The sequence below is a fragment of the Falco biarmicus genome, chromosome 14 (assembly GCF_023638135.1).
Source record: "Falco biarmicus isolate bFalBia1 chromosome 14, bFalBia1.pri, whole genome shotgun sequence".
In the NCBI taxonomy this organism is placed as follows: Eukaryota; Metazoa; Chordata; class Aves; order Falconiformes; family Falconidae; genus Falco; species Falco biarmicus.
The window spans coordinates 20,939,161-20,945,160 of record NC_079301.1 but is presented as its reverse complement, the minus strand read 5'-3'; the positions used below and the strand labels follow the sequence as shown (position 1 = coordinate 20,945,160).

General features: G+C 45.8%; 1 protein-coding gene across 1 annotated transcript in view; it reads right to left on the bottom strand.

The window, feature by feature from the left end:
- ZDHHC15 (zinc finger DHHC-type palmitoyltransferase 15) overlaps window positions 1–6,000 on the bottom strand; it is a 28,413-nt gene continuing 22,413 nt past the window's right edge. Inside the window, exon 12 of the mRNA XM_056360136.1 lies at window positions 1–5,501. The gene's annotated coding sequence lies outside the window, so the exon portion shown is untranslated. The remainder of the gene's footprint in view (window positions 5,502–6,000) is intronic.

Sequence of the window (6,000 nt, the reverse complement as noted above, 5' to 3'; positions counted from 1 at the left end):
TTGAACGGATGGTTTCAGAATGAGTTTATTTTTGCAAATGTTCTGTAACAAAGCAGAAGCTGATAGAATTGGAAAAGTATCAATAAAATCAAGGTATTTTCAAGTACTACGGATCAATTTCAAAGAGTTGTACCACAGGAGTCACTGAAGTGAAAACATGACTCGAGTTAATTCTGGCTTAATAAACAAGGTCAACGGTACCTCCTTAACCTGCTAATTCAACACTTCTGTGAACCAGCCAGCTATGCAAACAGAGTATCTGTTCCGCTGGCCTAACGACTGCGTGGGAGGCAGCAGGTCCCTGAATCCACCTTAGCACATCAGTCTTAATATCTGACTTCGGGGAAGAAAAGGTAAAGGGGTGGGTTTGTGGTTTTTTTTTTTTCCCTGAAGTTCTACATTCATTTTATGTTACAGACTTTATGCATCAGGTTCAGTAACTAACACCAAGTTGTGCTTCCAGTCCACACCAGCAGACAGAACTAAAACCCTACAGCTAGTACAGCTCTTGCTGAATCACATTTCTGGTTTGTTCCAGGAAGGAAACATTCATTGCTATAATGCTATTGGGAAGCTTCCTGGTTCTTGCCAATGACAAACACTACACACACCAGGTGCAGCCTGCTAAAACCCCACAGGACGGCTCCCTGTTAAAGGAATTCCATCTTACTCCACCCCAAAACCATACTGTACCAATTCAGCGAGAGGCAAAACAAAATTGCAGTGCAGTGAGGCTTACAGAAGTCCCGACTCCTTGGGCAGGACTCACTGGCCAAGGAGAGGGCTTGCCACAATACTATCCACAGAAACATCAATATGATGTTTTCTCTATAAACGTAAATGGGAGATAAGGGGGAGAGGTGAGGGGGGGGCTGTTAGTGTGGTCGGTTATTTCAGAGCATTAATTTTGGAGTACAGGGATGGGACAGAGTGGCAGTGAAATCCAGCGAGAAGCGTTCTTTCTCACACGACAACGCGTACTTGGAAAAGCTGCTTATAGCAGAGACCGTCCTCACTCACAAAAGACGTGAAATGCATTTGTAAAATCCTGAAATACAAATAAATGGGCCAAAGGCAAGGTACAACGCGCTGCACCTGGGTTGAACTCTTGCTCTGCTGTGCCCTGACAGACGCTAACAAAACCACGGCTGTGTCCCACGCTTCCAGACTCCTGGTGAGCCTCTTGACACCTGCAACGCTGGCTCCCGCTCAAGCCCCAATTACTGCTACCTGATGACTGTCGGTAGAATTACAGACAGCATCTGGTGGTCCTACTGCAGCTCCCACGGTCCCATGGGAATAACGCCAGCGGTGACGGGCACCTCGGCGAGCAGTGGGAGGCGCGGGCCGTGCTCCAGAGCAGCCCCGTGGCCACGCACAGAGCTCTCCTGGCAGCCGCCAGATCCGCCTCCCTCCGCTACGTTAAGCTAAGCCAACAAAACCGTTCCTCTCTAAACACCAGGTGCTTCTACACCTCAAGCTCTACCAGCAGTACAAGATCCACGAAGGACAAGAGCCATTTCTGATGCCGAGCCCCAAAGCGCTTCGCTTCGCTTCTGCTTTATCCTGTAGCATGGATCTGATGCCAAGCCAGACAGAACAGCCCCCGGCAGGGGTCAAGACAGCTGCCTTGCTGCTTCCACGCTGCACCGGGTGGCAGCACTTACAGCCACATTGCTGAAACCAGCATCACAGCTGAGAGTCAAACCTCGGGAGGTTACTGAATTTTTGGGGTGCCACTGCACTGACAGCACCTAACTAGGCAGAGACTGACAGTAAATGTCACGAGGTAGCAAACCTAGTGGGAATGACAACACTGCTCCTGGGCACACGGGGGGCTCAGGGTGTATCTGAAACGCTTGTATGGCCGCACAGGCAGTACGACAAACAAACCGGTCAGCACCCGGAGCTACGGTATTGCCAGTACCGGTGAGACTTGTCAGAGTGAGTCCCAGGGCCGGAATGCTGGGATGGAGGGTGCAGGCTGTTGAGGAGGGGTGGGCAGGGCAGGCGAGCTGGAGGTGCCACGCTGCACCCAAGGGAGAGGTTTCATCGCACAGCCCTTACAGGTAGTGATGGTGTGGTGGGGAGCCTTGGTGAGGGTTAGCGGGGTGGAAAACAAAGGAGATGTTGTAGTGGGTGTACCCCTTAAAGAGCTATTTGCATGTAACACACTCAGCTGAATGCTTCATCTCCTTTGTTACGTGCAGCAGTGAGTACAGACAGCCTGAGGAATTTCTGTTTTCCAGTGCATTTACCTAGCATGTTGAACAGAACTTTACACATCTTGCACTTATCATATGCTTTGTATGAGACCTTCTTTCAGAAGCTAAGGGGAAAAGAAAGTCAATTTAAAAAGTAAATAGCAGCCAGGCTTTAAAACCGCAGGTAGCAGGGGGTGCAGGCAAAATTGCTGCTTTTACACTGCCCAGATCTCTAGTTAACAGCCTTTTTAAAGGCCAAAAATACTAATTGGAAAAACTGTGTGCTCCTTAGTAGGCCATCTGCAATTACGTTTGCGGCATCAGCTGCAATAATGCACCGAGCACAAAGATCTCAGCATCAGTATTTTGAGAAACACTGTTTCCCCGCAGGGATCTGACTGCTCATTTCCATGCTGCCTTGAAGAACCCAGACGCATAATGTCTTCAGCAAGCGCCCCACGGACACCGTGTTCCTGGACACCCACCTCTCGCTGCAGCTTTCTGTGCTCGGCTTTAATCACGGGATGCAGAGGAACCTGCCCAGCTATTCTGTGGCACGGGAACGCGGCACCAACAACACGAACGCCAGGCGCAGCATACGGATATCTCCTTTAAGTACGCAAAAGAGAACAAATGAAGCTTGTTCCGTCACTCAGACACACGTTTTCTCCACATTTGGTCCTGCCTCATTTTGACACAACTTCTGTATTTGTTTCAAGTTTCATCCTGAAGCTTTTAAAAACCTGATGCGTGAATATTGACCTGAAGCGGTTCTGAAGCCATCAAACTATTTACTGTTCTGACCTGGACAAGTGTTAGTTATAACCGAGTGAGGCTGAGCTGCTCGTAAGGAAAGGGAAAGACCAGCCATAACTCCTTACAGGAAAGGTTACTGAGTAAGAGTAAGTTCCTTGGAAACCTTCACAGCCGTTTCTGAATCGGAGCTGGATAGCTGCGTGTGATATCACAAAGACATCTGGTTTAGCCATCATTAGAAGACAGAAATTGATTTTATGTACTCCCTAAGGAACAGCGCTGCAGCTCGACGGCAGGCAGGGATGCTGCCTGCAGACCTTGTAGGCAGCGCTGCTGCTGCTGCTGCTGCTGCTGCTGCTGGTCAGAGAAATACAGAAAGAATGACGTGGCTGCAACCAGAACCAAACCCAGAACAGATACAAGAACCTGCTCAGGAAATTCCTGTAAATCCACATGGTTTCAGCGAGAGCTCTGATCCTGCTGTCTTAACAATATGCTTTAGTTGACAGAATGAAAGTCACCAGATCATCTTCCTGGTTTTATATATGAGGAATTTAGAGTTTTAAAAGGCACAAGCAGCACTTCTGATGGTGCTGAATTCCTAGACGTGCCCTACTGTGTTCAGCTGCCACCTTCCTCTCGAGATCCCCCTCCAGAACATATTTTGCCAGAAATACGGTGATTAATTCTACTGCCATCTTCCATCAAACACCCTTTAAAGTCCACCACAGGATCTACATTAGAAATGCAGGGTTAGACTGACAGGAAAAATAGTTTCAGCACTCAACAGCCCTTTGATGACCGAACCACCCAACAGACGTGGCTGAAAAGACTGCAGTAGGAACATGCAAAGCGTGCAGCCCGCTCCGAGGAGGAGAGAGACTGACCTACAGTAAGGCTGGCAGAGCCCACATTGACTCCTAACAACTAAACTTCGGTGATAAGACATTCTGCAGAAGTTGCTGCCTGCTCTACACCGAACTACAGAGGCTGATGTATAAAATACCTGCCTGCAGGGCACGGTCTATACCTGGTAAATGTCTGCTCCTATGGACAGAAAATCTGTGCAAGACTCTCTTCTGTCTCATGAACACATTTCCACTGGTAGCAGCAGCAGAATAAACAGAGGAAAAAAGGATTTAGTATGTAGGCAAGGCCTTTGTCACCAAACAGATACTTATCAGGTAATTTCTCATGACATGCACAACTGCTTCTGTAGTCACTGTCAACACAAATGGGCTGATAAACACAAAAACAGGATAGAAAATGTTAACAAATGATCTTAAAGGCAGTATACTAATACTTTAAGCATGCACCAAATTCAAACATGAGTGATGGAGTTGCCAGGTCTGAATCATGCAGATAAAAAACCTCAGGTCTAGAAAAATGCATATAATCCTGCCAGCAAATTCTCAGTTCTGTTCCACAGAATAAAAAGTGATACATTCCTTTGACTGCAAATGGAGCAAAATGAAGAAAAAAATCTGATCACCTCTCACTGCTGAAAAAACGTTAAACTACCAGTCAAGACATTTACTTGGGAAGAAGTCTGGTAACAGTCAGTACATCAACTGTCTCTGGAATTATGGGACTAAACCCACCTTTGTGGAGCGTAAACTCCGAACACTACTGTTGGCGCTAAACGTTCAGTGCACATTTCCAACTCGTGTTTCAAATTTACACCTTCCTTTCTGACTCCATAAACACACAAATTTCCATCAGACACTAATCCAGGAATGCGTTGGTATTTTAGTCCTAGGAATAAATGCAAAATGTACTGTCTAAAGTTCCCTTTTGCATTTTAGGTGCCTGCAAGTAGGATTAGGCTTAAAGGGCACTATAACTCAAACTCTAAGACAATTACACGCTCCTAAAAAGAAATATAACAACAACAACAAAATAATCTATGGCCACAATATTCTTGAATCTTGATACTGGCAATGTGAATATTTTATTTTCATACACAGCTGCACATGTATATATGCATGTTCAGCACTTTGTCTTTCAACACACTTACATCCAACTATCAATTTAGTGCCAAATTTAACTGGGTCTGTCTCTCATTGAGTTGAACCGACTCACAATAGAACTTCAAACATATTAGAAAATCTCACTTGTCAGAGAAGGTTGGAGAATCAGTCTCAAAGGAAATACCATCCCCAAGAATATTATGGCTTAGAAGAATTTCAAGAACTCCAATCCCTGATGTCTGCAAAATGAAAAGGCCTTTGGAAATGCACTCGCATCAATATTTTTTACCTACTTTGAATAAAAAATATATATTATTTATAAAATAAAGAGAGCAGGCCAAAGAACATCGGCCAAAATCACTCTATAAAACTGTTCTGTTCACTCCGTGACTTAAACTTATAAAGCCTTGGAACATCTGGATAGCAGGATTTCTGGAGAAGCGCTCTAGAATGCAGATTCCAATCAGACAATACTTCATGACGGTTTCTAATCTTGAAGATCCACTTGTTTTCTACCCCTCGAAACTGAAGCCCATACCAAGAGAAGGGATGTTGACTCCTGAGAGGGAAGCTGAAATTTAAAAAGAAACACATGCAGCTATAAACACTGATGTGATGAGCAACAGATGGCTGTCCAATCTTGGCTTTGAGTGTTGTTTTAAAGCCATGTAGAACAACAGGGAAAATGTTGGTTTTTTACTGCTTCAGTAGAACGGCAGTTTGTGGCCCTCAATGGCTACTGCCAGAAAAAATACTTTGGGTTTTTCCTACTCAGTGGAAGAAAATGGAATCGCATCTACAACACGCAAGAAGCCCATTTACAAAAATCCTGAGTTGCCCTACGCGTGTGCAGAACTAGGATTGCAGCACTTTGCCATACACTTATTCAACGCCCACAGAAAACAGAGGGGCAAATTCTGACTGCTCCACCTCCTGCAAGTGAGAGCGCAGAGGTCCATCCTTCAATCTCAGTCCATTACACTGCACCGTGAAAATGTTTCATGGAGACGAAGAGGGGACAGCCTGCAGCTCGCTGCAGTGGTACCTGTGCAGGGTATCTCCGCATCGCT